The sequence below is a fragment of the Phaenicophaeus curvirostris genome, chromosome 14 (genome assembly GCF_032191515.1).
Source record: "Phaenicophaeus curvirostris isolate KB17595 chromosome 14, BPBGC_Pcur_1.0, whole genome shotgun sequence".
Lineage (NCBI taxonomy): Eukaryota > Metazoa > Chordata > Aves > Cuculiformes > Cuculidae > Phaenicophaeus > Phaenicophaeus curvirostris.
Genome location: NC_091405.1, coordinates 5,032,337 through 5,046,011, shown reverse-complemented (window position 1 = coordinate 5,046,011; position 13,675 = coordinate 5,032,337). Strand labels below are relative to the sequence as shown.

The window sequence follows — 13,675 nt, the reverse complement described above, 5'->3', positions numbered from 1 at the left end:
AATGTGTAATTTGTTGCTTGCAATGCTGCGTAAGATCACCTCATTAATTCTAGTGGTGGGCTAAATTATGAATACCTGGCATTATATAATAATTTGCTTCATGGCAAAAGTAATTGTCCTGTAAATGCTCAGAATTATTCTTCTTTTATGAAGAAATCCCACCTAAACTCATGTGCTGCATTTTTGTGATCTTGCTAGGTGCTCGTTCTGCAGCAAAATGAATTATTTAGCTAATCGCTCTAGATCTGTGGGTTCCTCTGCCACATGGTACTACTCAAAGTGTTGATGGACAAAAGGCCTAACAGAGGTTACAACTGGAAGGAGCACCATTGAGTTGCAGCTTCTGATGATGTGAAAGATGTTCTGCCAGTCCCGGAATTGCTGTTCTGGGGCAGATTCCTCTCCTTTTGCGAAGTACAGAGCTGCAACTCCTCTCTGGACAACCCATCTTTTCAGCTTGTGGATAGTGGCAGGTGAGAATGAGGAATTGAGCTCAGAGGGGGCATCTCCATGAGTGTTAATGATTCAAATTAGTTGGGTAATTATTAAAATTTACAAATATCTGTTGTTTATTTATTTAAAGATGAACTTCAGTTGACTTGGAAAAAGTAAGACTCAGTTAATATAATCAGAAAATACACCATAGAATTGCCTGGTTTTCCTGTCATTTAAAAATGTATTGGCCAGTAATACTCTAAGCAACATGAACCTCTGTCATTTGTGTTGTCTTTTGCTGTCAGCCCCAGGAAAATATTGTCTATAGTATAAAATACAGTATTGCAGGATATATTTACAGTTCTTATGCTGGCATCTTAGGGGAATCACAGCCTTTCAATACTTGCATGGGTCTTCTGAGAAAGATGGGGAAAAATGTTTTAGCAGGGCCTGCATAGTAGGGCAAGGGGTGATGGTTTTAAATTAAAAGAGAAGTTTGTATTAGATATTAGGAAGAAATTTCTTACGCTGAGTGTGGTGAAACACTGGAACAAGTTGCCCAGAGAGGTGATGGATGTGTCATCCCTGGAAACATTCAAGGTCAGGTTGGATGGGGCTCTGAACAGCCTGATTGAGTTGAAAATGTCCCCTTACTGCAGGGGAGCTGCACTAGGTGGTCTTCATGGTCTCTTCCAATCCAAACCATTCTATGATTTCATGAATTTTTAAATGATGAAGATCTAGTTGAATGTTTGATGCTGGATGAGTCACTCAACGTGTGTGTGTGCCTGAGTCTGTCCTAGCTGGAATTTCCCAAAATCTAACAGTTCACTTTTCCCATACAATGGATGTGACGATAAACTTCAAACCAAGCAGAACAGTGAAGTACAAACCCTCCCTGTTATGTCTTTTCAGTGTGATACAATACTTCTACAAAAAATGCTAGGGAAATGCGGTTTGCTATTCCTCCTTTCCCAGTGTTTGAACAACTGTTGTATATCAGCTGTGGTTAAGAACTAAAGCACTAAGTATAATACTACCTCTAGCGACTAAAGAGTATGTGGAAAAAGATGAATGTAAAAATGGTAAGGGGATAAGAATGTAGTAGCAAGGTAAATTAATTTTTATCATTCAGACGTAACAGAAAGAATTTTGAGAAGGTACCTTTCTTTTCATATTAAAAGAAATTTTTCTTTTTAAAAAAGTGCTTTTAGAAACTGAGATAGCAAAGTGAATGAACTTAGCAAGAACAATGGAGAACATAAGTATCATTGACCCTTGTCCCAGATGTACTTTTATATCTGGGGCAAAATTCACGAGACTTAAACACTTCTATTTTATTTGTTCCCCCTTCATTTTTATATTTGAATATAAAGGATTATCATCTGAACAGTACGGTTCTGTGTCTCATGAAAGAGGAGTTAGCCTTAAAAACAAATGCAGAGGGTGGTCAAGAGGCCAAAAGGAGTGAGACCACATTCATACACTCAAATGAATATGCCCCCTCTGACACATGCAATGAGTAGGGGAGCCAAGGAGAAATACACCATGGTTGCAGGGAAATTAATTTTCCCCAGTCTACCTATGTTTAATCCAAGAAAAATGTATCTCTGTTGCTTTATGGAAACCAAGTTTTTATACTGGAGACTACTATACCACAAGGATATTTGTTGGCTGATCTTGCTGTTTTTTTCCTATTTAGACCAGCCGAAAGATTGAATGCACTTCCTCAGTATTCAGACATGACAATCCCTAGTAATTAGCTGTCCCAGAGCTAGATTATTAGTAAGCTATAAAAAAGTCTCTAATTTCCATCAACAAATACAGTTTCCAGCCATTATAGTCTGCGAGAATAGCATCAATTTATTTGAGATTTTCCTCTTCTAAGCACTGGTAGGAAGAGTTATTCCCATATGAATTTAGAAGGATGATTAGAAAGAGACTTTTTCAAGATGGCTTTAAAATGAAGCAGCCAGACATAAGAATGTAAATCATGTTCTATGGGAAGAAAAAAAAAATAGATCAGGCTAAGAATGCAAATCGTATTCGAGGGGAAAATTCAGATCAATATTAGAATCTGCCTTGTGTGACTGCAGTAGCATAAAATTATCTGCTGAGCTGCCGGTAAAAATGACAGTAGAGAGAAGAAAATGATTTCAAGCAAAAGATGGCCTGCTGATAATTTGGCACAATTAAGCTTAACTTGTAACCCAAACTGGAGGTAAAATATATGAAAACAGATGTAGAATACTCAGGGGAAATGTTGGATACATTTTTATTTTGTCGATACAGCAAGATCATAGAATCACTGGGTTGGAAAAGCCCTTTGAGATCATCAAGTCCAACTGTACCTGTCCACTACTAAATGATATCCCTAAGCACTTAATCTACCTGTCTTCTAAGCACCTTCAGAGATGGTGGCTCAAACACTTCTCTGGGCAGCCTCTGCCAGTGCTTGAGAACCCTTTCAGTGAAGAAATTTTTCCAAATGTGCAACCTGAACCTCCCCTGGTGGAGCTTGAGGCCATTCCCTCTCATCCTGTCCCCTGTCACTTGGGAGAAGAGCCCAGCTCCCTCCTCTCTACAACCTCCTTTCAGGTAGTTGTAGAGAGTGATAAGGTCTCCCCTCAGCCTCCTCTTCTCCAGGCTAAACACCCCCAGCTCTCTCAGCTGCTCCTCGTAAGACTTCTTCTCCAGCTCCCTCACCAGCTTCGTTGCTCTTCTCTGGACTCGCTCCAGAGCCTCAACATCCTTCTTGTGGTGAGGGGCCCAGAACTGAACACAGGATTTGAGGAGCGGTCTCACCAGTGCCGAGTACAGAGGGAGAATAACCTCCCTGGACCTGCTGGCCACACTGTTTCTGATCCAAGCCAAGATGCCCTTGGCCTTCTTGGCCACCTGGGCCACTGCTGGCTCATGTTCAGTCGCTGTCAACCAACACCCCCAGGTCCTTCTCCAGGCAGCTTTCCAGACAGACTTCTCCTAGTCTGTAGCTGCACAGGATTGTTGTACCCCAAGTGCAGGACTCTGCACTTGGCATTGTTGAACATCATCCCATTGGCCTCAGCCCATGGATCCAGCCTGTTCCAATCCCTTTGCAGAATCTCCCTACCCTTGAGCAGATTGATGCTTCCTCCTAGGTTAGTGTCATCCATGAACGTAATAAGGGTATCTTCAATCCCTTCATCCAAGTCATTGTTAAGGATATTGAACAGGACTGGACCCAGATGGAAGATGAGATGTTTGAGAGGTGGGGAAAATGACTTGACTGGTAGAGAATTCTTAGGCAATGGAAGCCTGATTCTCCAATGTTCAATTAGGAAACAGGTCAATAACCTCGTTTTTCCAATATACTGTCTCTCTTTGAAAAAGAGGTCCTCAAATTTGGTAGGTATATTCTGGAGAAAATTAATTTTGGACAGGTTTTCATTGTGATTCACAACATTACTTGGAGTTGTTAAAGATTTTGTGGGACTCCTGTTTAGAATAATGGGTTCTAACCCAAACCAAGCAACCAAATGGTCATACAAACAAAACCCCAGCTACTTCAGCTTTAGTTTTCTGAACTGGAACAGAAGTGACTGACTTTAGCATTCACAAGCTTCTCAGCCTCCAGTTTCTGCAGATCCTAGACAGTTTCTAAGGATTTTTTTTTTCTGTGAATAATGGATGCCACAAGACTGAGAGCCTTAGTTCCCATTTCCTTGATGATCTTGATGACGCCTTTTTTTCTGAATTCATTGCCAGACACCAGATCCTGAGAATCCCACTGCAAGATTTCAGGTTCAAAATCTTTGCTTTAGAGCTGGGCTCTGACTTCCTGCACACCATGGTATCCCTGGACAGGTAAGTCTTCCTCACTCTGGAGAAAATTATATGATGGTATATCCTGAAGTTGTAAATTTGCTGAAATTAAGATAGTGCTGTTAAACACTTGCTGACTAAGTATTTTCTTAGAATCCTGTGAGCTTTTTTGAAAATTTGTGCACGAGTATAACAATAGGAGCTGCTGAGTTGTGTCAGTTTTGGAGGCTGAATACTCTCAAATCAGAGATAAGATTTTCAGTGTATTGGTTTAAAATTTATTAGACATGCTGTTTAAAATTATCTAAGCAAATAGAGTGGAATAAACAATTTCTCTAGTAATCTAGGTAAAAGAAGCAGCTTGTTCCTATTAAATATCCTTAGGGATGTCCTTGGTTTTAGCTTTTCAACATTGACAATAGTGTATAAATGGAAAAAGATAATCATGACCTGTTCTGTGGAAGCATTCAGTGGTTGCTAGACAATTTTCTTCACTAGTGAAAAATCATGGTCACGTGACACTATTACACTGGATTAATCAGTGTACAAATTAAGATGTGTGTCTAAATTCTGAAATACGCTTTCTCATTTTGCTTTCATCGAAAATATTCGGAGTCGAATTTTTTAAGAAATCATATGACAGAACCAAGTAGCAGGAGCTTTGATGGTTTGAATATTGTGTAAAGAGCAGGATGGTTAAACGCATATTTTGTTGAACAAAACAGTGTGTTTTGCAGTGATTTTCATGCTCTATATGTGATTTATGAAGTAGGGAGCCACAGTACAAGGAAAGGGAAATTAGAATGTCTAGCTCCTCTGCAATTCCACACTGCTGCTGAATGATCGCCAAGACTGGGCCTACAAATTTGCTGGAGCAATTATTTAAAACTTCAACTACAGGCTTAGACTTAAAAATCTATCTCTTAAAAGCTGATTTTTGCTTCGTAGCACATTGCCGCTCTTTTTCCTTGTTTACTTGGAGACTGATGCATTTTGAAATTTCTGACTGATGTGTGCTGGCCGTGGTGGGAGAGTGGTAGGGAACACCGAGTCCCCTGTCTTCCCTTTTCTTTGCTTGTAGAGGACAGAAAGCTGCAAATGACTGTAACTGGGAAACTTATTCACAGAGAGCAGCATATAACCATAGACTCGAGAAGTACGATGTTCATGGAAGATATGACCATCTAAGACCAGTCTTCACATCTATCCTTAGAGAATTGTAAAGACTGCCTCAAACAAATGAGGTTTAATTTCTTTGTATCGAAAGTAAAAACTGAAATGGACATTTGGATAAATGAACCTAGGCAGAGCCGATAGGTGATTTTGTTTAAATTCTTTTGATTGCAGCAGAAATCAAATTTATTTTGCTGGAGGGTGACTTACCAAGCAAAGCACATTAAATCACTCCGCTTCCAAGGGAGAGCAAAGCAGCAGATATATATCCTTGCTGGAGAGGTAAGATGTCTGTTACATGCTCATTACACTTATTTATTTCTTGGCTGCAAACTGAAAAATATTCATGAATTTTATATATTTTAAAAGTGTTTCCAGGTATGCCTTTAGCTTCTCTGTTAAGTTTGAGCCTGTACAAACTGCGAATTCCCTCTATGCCTGCTATACTGTTTAATTTTTCACCCGTTAAGAAGTTGTGGGAGTTTGACTGCAAGCCAGCAGTATAGAGATGGCAAGATGCAACCAAGCATATTAAAGGGTTCGTATTCTGCGCTAATGGCACAAACAGTGACTGTCAGGTCTTTACAGCACAAGTTCTGGGAAGCATCTGATCTGGTTTTGTGTAAATTGAGAACGTCTCTGTAGGTTCACATTTTATATAAAGCATTGCAGGACTTACTGTTTTGTGTTGTGTCATCTTTGTCAGTGACTATTTACAATCTGGCTATTCACACTGGGAGAAGTTTTACTTTATCATAGAATCATAGAATCACCAGGTTGGAAGAGACCCACCGGATCATCGAGTCCAACCATTCCCATCAATCACTAAACCATGTCCCTCAGCACCTCGTCCACTTGTCCCTTAAACACCTCCAGGGAAGGTGACTCAACCCCCTCCCTGGGCAGCTGTTCCAGTGCCCAATGACCCTTTCTGTGAAAAATTTTTTTCTAATCTTCAGCCTAAACCTCCCCTGGTGGAGCTTGAGGCCATTCCCTCTTGTCCTGTCCCCTGTCACTTGGGAGAAGAGGCCAGCACCCTCCTCTCTAGAACCTCCTTTCAGGTAGTTGGAGAGAGCAATGAGGTTTCCCCTCAGCCTCCTCTTCTCCAGGCTAAACACCCCCAGCTCTCTCAGCCGTTCCTCATAAGGCCTGTTCTCCAGCCCCGTCACCAGCTTTGTTGCTCTTCTCTGGACTCGCTCCAGAGCCTCAACATCCTTCTTGTGGTGAGGGGCCCAGAACTGAACACAGGATTCGAGGAGCGGTCTCACCAGTGCCGAGTCCAGAGGGAGAAGAACCTCCCTGGACCTGCTGGTCACGCCGTTTCTGATCCAAGCCAAGACGCCATTGGCCTTCTTGGCCACCTGGGCCACTGCTGGCTCATGTTCAGTCGCTGTCAACCAACACCCCCAGGTCTTTCTACTCTGGGCAGCTTTCCAGCCAGACTTCTCCTAGTCTGTAGCACTGCACAGGGTTGTTATGCAGTGGTGATACAGAAAGGATGGGAACCACCATATTTCGGTCAAATTTGCCTTAGGTCTCTTGCGTTGGATAGGTTTGTTGTTTGGACACAATTCCATTCTCGGAGACACATGCATAACACTAACACAAAGAAGTGTTTCCTTGTGAGGTGAAGAGACTCGGAAATGCCAACGCTGCGCATTCTTGGGTACATCTTCTCCTGTACAGCCCAAACATCCACAAGCCAAGTATATAACTGCTGACATAGTGCCAGCAAGCTGCTTAAGTTCCCACCTCTCTTGGAGAGCAGGTTGTGAGGGTGCGTGGGAGAAGCTGAGCACTGCTGTGGTGTGGATGCCTGCAGCCTTGCATGCCTTGGGGACCAGGTACAGAGCTTTGCCTTTCTTGCCTGTAACGGTCACTGCCATTTGCGAGGGGCCTGGGAAGGCAGGAGATGATGGGAATTAATGTTACATTTCTTACTAAGGAATATACTTTGCTCAGTAGTGAAAATATTTAAATTAGAAACTTAAGAGGAACTGATCCTTTCAAATTCAGAGAAGGAATTCTGAGCTCTTTTTACTCTGCATTTACTGCAGCCAGTACGTTTAGTGGGAATGAGAAGATGCACATCTTGAGAGTAAATATGGGAGAAACAAAGACTTGTTTCAGCTTATTAACAGTCTTGAGTGTTCAAGAGGTTTAAATCCCTAATTAGAAGTAACAGCTTCTCTATCATATTGAACACTCATGTCAGGTAAATGGATTTTTTTTTATTTCTACTTTTGAAAGACATAGGAAGTTTCAGGAAAACAACAGGCCATTTTAAAATAGCCTCAACCTTTAAAATTCTGAAAACAAAAATTTCTGTCTTTCAGATAGATGAATTATTTTTTTAAAGATACAATGAATTTAATATGAATTATAAATCATACCTAGATCATAAAATTATTTCTTCTCAGGAATAAAAGTATTGTGCAGAAGTGTGTTATTGATTTCAGTGTCTTAGGCTGGTTCCTTTTGACTGCACAGACAAGAGTGATATCGGCTGATTACACTCTCAGTTGAGGATAAACTGACCCCTCTGTGCCCACTCAAAATGGATTAATTTGCATGTGGCAAATATTAGAGTGGTAGCTGGCTCTTGAATGTTTTTTTTGTATGATGTGGTTATTTATATGATCTAATTATTTGTATGATCTGATCCACCATGGTCCATGCTGATCAGCGTGTTATGAAATCACTTGATGTCCTTTCCCAATGCTTTCAAATTATGAAGTCATTGAAAATAATCTGGAATTTAGTTTTGCTTTTCTAGACTGCAGCAATGAAAGAAAATTGTCCAATGGCGATACAAAAAATATATTAGAAGAACTCAATCAAATCATTGGTAGAGCAGTGTAGACACTGCTTTCTGTCATTGGAAGGAAGGCTTAAGTTTTAAAAATGATGCTTCTGAACTTTGTGTCTCCACATTCTTCTCTCAGTCCACCATAAGCCAGGTGTTCTTCCAATGAAGTATTGTACTACGGTCTATCAGACTCATATAAATAAGAGGAGATTAGAACCCAGGGTCTTTAAAATCTTTTTGTCTAATTTTATGTAAGTGTTCCAAGGAGTGAGATTAAACTCTGAACACAGGCAAATCCCACAGTATTAGCCTTAGGTTATTTGAAATCAAGGAGTCCCCTTTCTTTACTAAGAGTACTGTGTAATATATTTACAGATGAGGTGTTACTTTGAAGTTGGGATCTCGTCTTTGATCAAAAGCATACAGCTTCCCTCATGTCTCTCAGAAAAAGACAGTAGTTATGTAGCAGTGGTGTGGTTTTTTTGATGTTTTGGACAGCAAAAATGACATTTACATGAAGCAGTAATCCAGGGACCGTATGAGATAAGACAATTTCAACTGTGAGTTGAGAGAAAGTCTCACAAGCAGACTTTAAATTGAGCAGAAGTAAGAGCATGTCATAGTCACTTTCCCTCTCTTACCTGCTGTTAATTGAAATACTGATAAAGGAGGTCTGTCAACATTAATATGATGAAAAGTAAAACATGTGTCTAAAATTTTCTAGATGAAAGTACTGTTAATCGGTATTACAGAAAAAAGATTTTCAGCAAATGCTCTTAATTCAGCGTGCTTGTTGAAGAAGTGTAAATATACTGCAGCAGAGCTTTTAAATCCACAAAGGGAAAGGGCATAGAGACTGACAATGCTATATTTTGTTAGTTCCTAAGGAGGATAGAGAAGGCACAGTACCATTACAAGGAAAGCCGCTTGAGCACTGGCTTGCTTACTCTTTGTAGTCACTCAAGGCACTAACTTTATCAGGGCTGTGTGTTTGGATCAATGATATTGTTTTTCTGGCAGTTTTATATTGACAGACCATGGTTTGTTATATGACTTTTTAAATGTAAACATGAACGTGTCTGTCCTAGGGGGGAAAAGGGAATCTAGAAGAATAATATGTTACATACACGCAGCAAGGAAACACCATTGAGGCATGTCTGTAAATATTTCTTTTAATAAAGAGTTTATGGCTTATTGTACAACATATAGTAGACTTGAATCTTGCAGATGGGCCAAGCATTGCAGCTGGTCTTCATGGATGTGTGAGTAACGTTATCTTGGCCAACAGTGGGAATAACAGGCTGAGAGAGTTGGGGTTGTTCAGCCTGGAGAAGAGAAGGCTCCAAGGAGACCTTATAGTGACCTTACAGTACCTGAAGGGGCTACAAGAAAGCTGGGGAGGGACTGTTTACAAAGGCTTGTGGTGATAGGATGAAGAGGAATGGGTATAAACTGGAGAGGGGCAGATTTAGGCTAGACATAAGGAGAAATTCCTTCACGATGAGAGTGGGGAGGCCCTGGCCCAGGTTGCCCAGGGAAGCCGTGGCTGCCCCATCCCTGGAGGTGTTCAAGGCCAGGTTGGATGGGGCTTGGAGCCCCTGATCCAGTGGGAGGTGTCCCTGCCCATGGCAGGGTGGTTGGAGCTGGATGATCTTTAAGGTTCCTTCAAATCCAAACTATTCTATGATTCTAAGTAACTATTGGGGTTTTTTTGTTGTGTGTTAATGTAGCATGGACAGTTTTTTCAATGATTCTTTGAAGCATCCAAAGCTTCTTTAACCGAGACCTGTGATGGTACGGCCGTCAAATATGTCACAGCACAAACCACATTGTAATGTAAAGTTTACTTTACCCAGGCATCATGTAGCTTTTAGTACATGCTGTAATCATGAAGTGTCTGTGAAACACTTGCTTTCCTGGAAAAAGGGTATTGGGAAGTTACTATATTTATTCTATTTACATCATCTCTTAATGTCACCTTGTAGTTCTAACTAAGCAAAACTAGTGCTGTATGGCTAGCTAGAAGTGTGTTGGTAAACAATAGTACTAGACAACACTTATAGACATCAGGAAACAGTGGATTTGGACATCTGCATTACAGCAAATGCATTTTCTTTTCAAGGAAATTAAGTGCTGCTGTTGGGAGCTAAATGAGAATGTCAATCTTAGCCCGTGTCACAACCAGATTTACGGTTTGTTTGGCCAAAGCTCAGGTTCCCATAGGAGCTTGGCTCTTGTTCACATTCTAGCCTGGAGAGAAAGAGGGACAAAGAATTATGATCCATTCACAATTCTGTATGTTTTAATATTTTTTTTTCTAGGAGAAAATATCAAATACAGTTAAAACCACTTAAAATACTCAATATTCCATATTAAAAATCTTGTGGACTACCATGGTAGGTCTGACTGGAGATGGAGTTGTCTATCTGGAGCAAGGAAGCACAGCTGTGAAAGCAGATAGCTTTGGGTAACCAAAACTATCAGAGGGAGCATAAAGAGCATCGTCTGGTTTGAGGTGTAACAGCAATGCTTTTTTTTTTTCTCTCCCATGTGCTAACTTATGACTGCTTCCAGCACCTTCCTTAGAGTATTTATACCTCAGACTCTCAGTCTCCTTCCCAGGATCATCTCCTTACCTTCCCAGTAATTTCAGTTTTCATGTTTTGAATTCTTTGACTTTATATCCTCCTATTCTCTTTTATAATAAACCCACCTAAATAATTAAAATTAAGGGAAAGTAAGCCTTTTTCTGTTTCTGATTGGCAACACTAACAAGATACTTCTGTTTTTTTATCATTTTACTGAGTTTCACCTGTCCTTTAAATTGTGGAACGACAGCTACCTGTTGGTCTTGGTCTGCTTTGCTACCTACCTTAAAGGAACACTGATCTTTGTTTATTTGTAATGATACTATTAAATTTTAATTTAGTTTGAACAGGAATTTCATCACCTTGAATTCAAAGAACTGACTAGGAAGAAGTATCATTATTCCCAACTCTAAGTGGAAATAAATAACAAAGAGAAAATAATCTCTTCTATTTATCTTTTTCTAAACAATCTGAAATAATAAATTGCTCTCCCATCCTAAGCCATAGCTGTTCCTTGAGGGGAACAGGCAATGAAGTGAGACAATGGTGCAATAGTGTCAGAAATCAAGACACAATTAAAAATCCTGGGAGTGTAAGGTCTCAAATAGAGGGCTTTTGGACCTTCGCTTTGTGCTTCATAAGCAGAGCACACAAACTTTCACTCCAAAGTTTTATTCACCTCTACAACTTTGTCATGAGATTTCACAGCTAAGAGAAATAGCTTTTGATATTTTCCTTTTCCAAATCAATCCTCTGTCTTTGTTTTTCTTCAAATGCTGATTCCTTTATGCTTCTGGTGCCCTGAGAAGTGTAGGAAAGCAAGATGCAAAAATAAAACCTTGGAACTCTTTTAACAAGGCAGCTTTGTTGTCTCAGATCCTGTCCAAATATATGTGAATATATACAATAAAAGTACCATCTTCACATTATTAATAATGTTATGAACTGAATAGCCCAAAAGCTTTATAACTTTATAACCTTCTTCCAAAATTAAATCTGAATTCTGTAAAAATTAAGTCAGTATAAATCTTTACCAATACAGTAGAGTCACATATACCAAATTCTTTTCTTATTGACACCAATGTAGTTCCTCATGCAATTTGTCATTAAATTTACCTTCCAACCTCATGTTTATCTTAAAATGAGAATAATCTAAAGTCTATCATAACTACAGAATGGTGTATGTCTCCATTTCTAGGTTGCATTTTTTTAAAAAGCCAATCCAAATACCTGGCACTTCAAACATCAGTTAACCCGTTTGCAGTTAACAGTCCCGTAGCTGTTCAATGAATGCACGTTCTCAGGACGACATGGCCTGTGCATCTTTGCCCAGGGAGATGGTTGAGTCCCCATCCCCGGAGGACTTTAAAAGACAGGTAGGTGAGGTCCTCAGGGATGTGGTGCAGTAGTGGACAGTACGGTTGGACTTAATGATCTCAAAGGTCTTTTCCACCCAAGCAATTCCATGATTCTGTGATGAGGACTGGTGATTTCTGTTCTGTTTGTCACATTTGAAGTATGGGGCATAGAGTAGTTTCTGAAATGTGAAAGGTTTTTGGAAAGAGGCACAATGCATTTACATGCCATGGGATTAAATTTATTTTGTGTGATTTCGAGCAAGTACATTGTTACAAGACACGCGCTGGAGAATGCTCATGACCTACACACACCTTGAAAATTAATACAAGGCAAATTAGCACTGTCACAGAATTTGCCAAAGGCATTCTTTTGGAAGTGTTTAGAGAATTAATAAAAGGTTTTCAGTGTAGATGCTGTATGTATAACATGTAAAGTCGGTTAGCACCGGTCAGTTAAAAATACAGCTGTCACAGACACGTACTCTGTTCATGTCTATAGACAGTCCTAAAAATTATTTGCTTTATAAAGCAAATAAAGCTTGCTTTATTTGGTTTTTATTTCAGCATCCTGAAGGTTTAAGGAGAACCAGTGTTTTGGCCCTCAGGCATTTCCCTTGCCTGCTTAGAAGTGCCTACAGCCAATACTGACTTGGTTGCAAATGTGAAAGCACCATTTGTATGAATATCACAGATGCTCTTATTTCTGAGGAACAAGAAGCAATTCTATAGCCAATTCTCATGATGCTGATTTTTAAAACAGATCAAACATGGAAACAGCAGGGGAAAAAAATCAAAGAAACCTTTCCTATTTAACGTAGGCTTTTGGATGGAGTAACCATCCAGAATTAGATTTCAGAACCATGATCCCTTTTCTTTGCAGAACGAAACATTATAGACTTATGATACCAGGGGAAATAGCTGGCTCTCCTAGTGCATGCTCCGTTATATACAGTACTCACGCAGCTGATTAATCTATGGGAGTTGGTAATCATTTGACTCTGGGTATTTTGTTCAACTGGGTTTTTTTCAGTGATTCATGAAGCCCTTATCAGAATTCAAAAAGCACTTAACGAATCAACCAGGAGCTTAAAAAAAAAAAAAAAATTAGCAGTAATGAGCTCATTTCCATAGAAATAGGACTAGGCTCACTGGTGGGTCAAACTGTTCTCTGCGCTTCCACTTTCCAGTATTTTCCTCATTTCTTCTCAGTTTATTTCATGCATCATTATCTTCCATTTTCTGCATACCTAAACCATACCATTTGGCTTTTTGTTCTCTAACCAGCAACTGCCACTTCAAGGTGTCTCAAAATGGTGGTAAAAAGTGGTCATCCATATTTCACTCAAAGTTTAACGTGCATCATCATATCGAAAGCTGTTATTTATGACAGTTTCCTCAATGGATTACAAATCATATTCTGAAGTAGCATTGAAAAAAAATTTATAATGCACATGCCTCTTCATTCCTCCTGGATTAGTAATGTGTTTTAATGACATTGCATTTGTATT

General features: G+C 39.7%; 1 long non-coding RNA gene across 1 annotated transcript; it reads left to right on the top strand.

The window, feature by feature from the left end:
• Nucleotides 1-228: 228 nt before the first annotated feature.
• LOC138726634 (uncharacterized) lies at nt 229-5,750 on the top strand. The gene is made up of 3 exons (XR_011338461.1): nt 229-459; nt 4,183-4,317; nt 5,587-5,750. It is a non-coding gene; the product is annotated as an uncharacterized lncRNA (long non-coding RNA).
• Nucleotides 5,751-13,675: the final 7,925 nt, after the last annotated feature.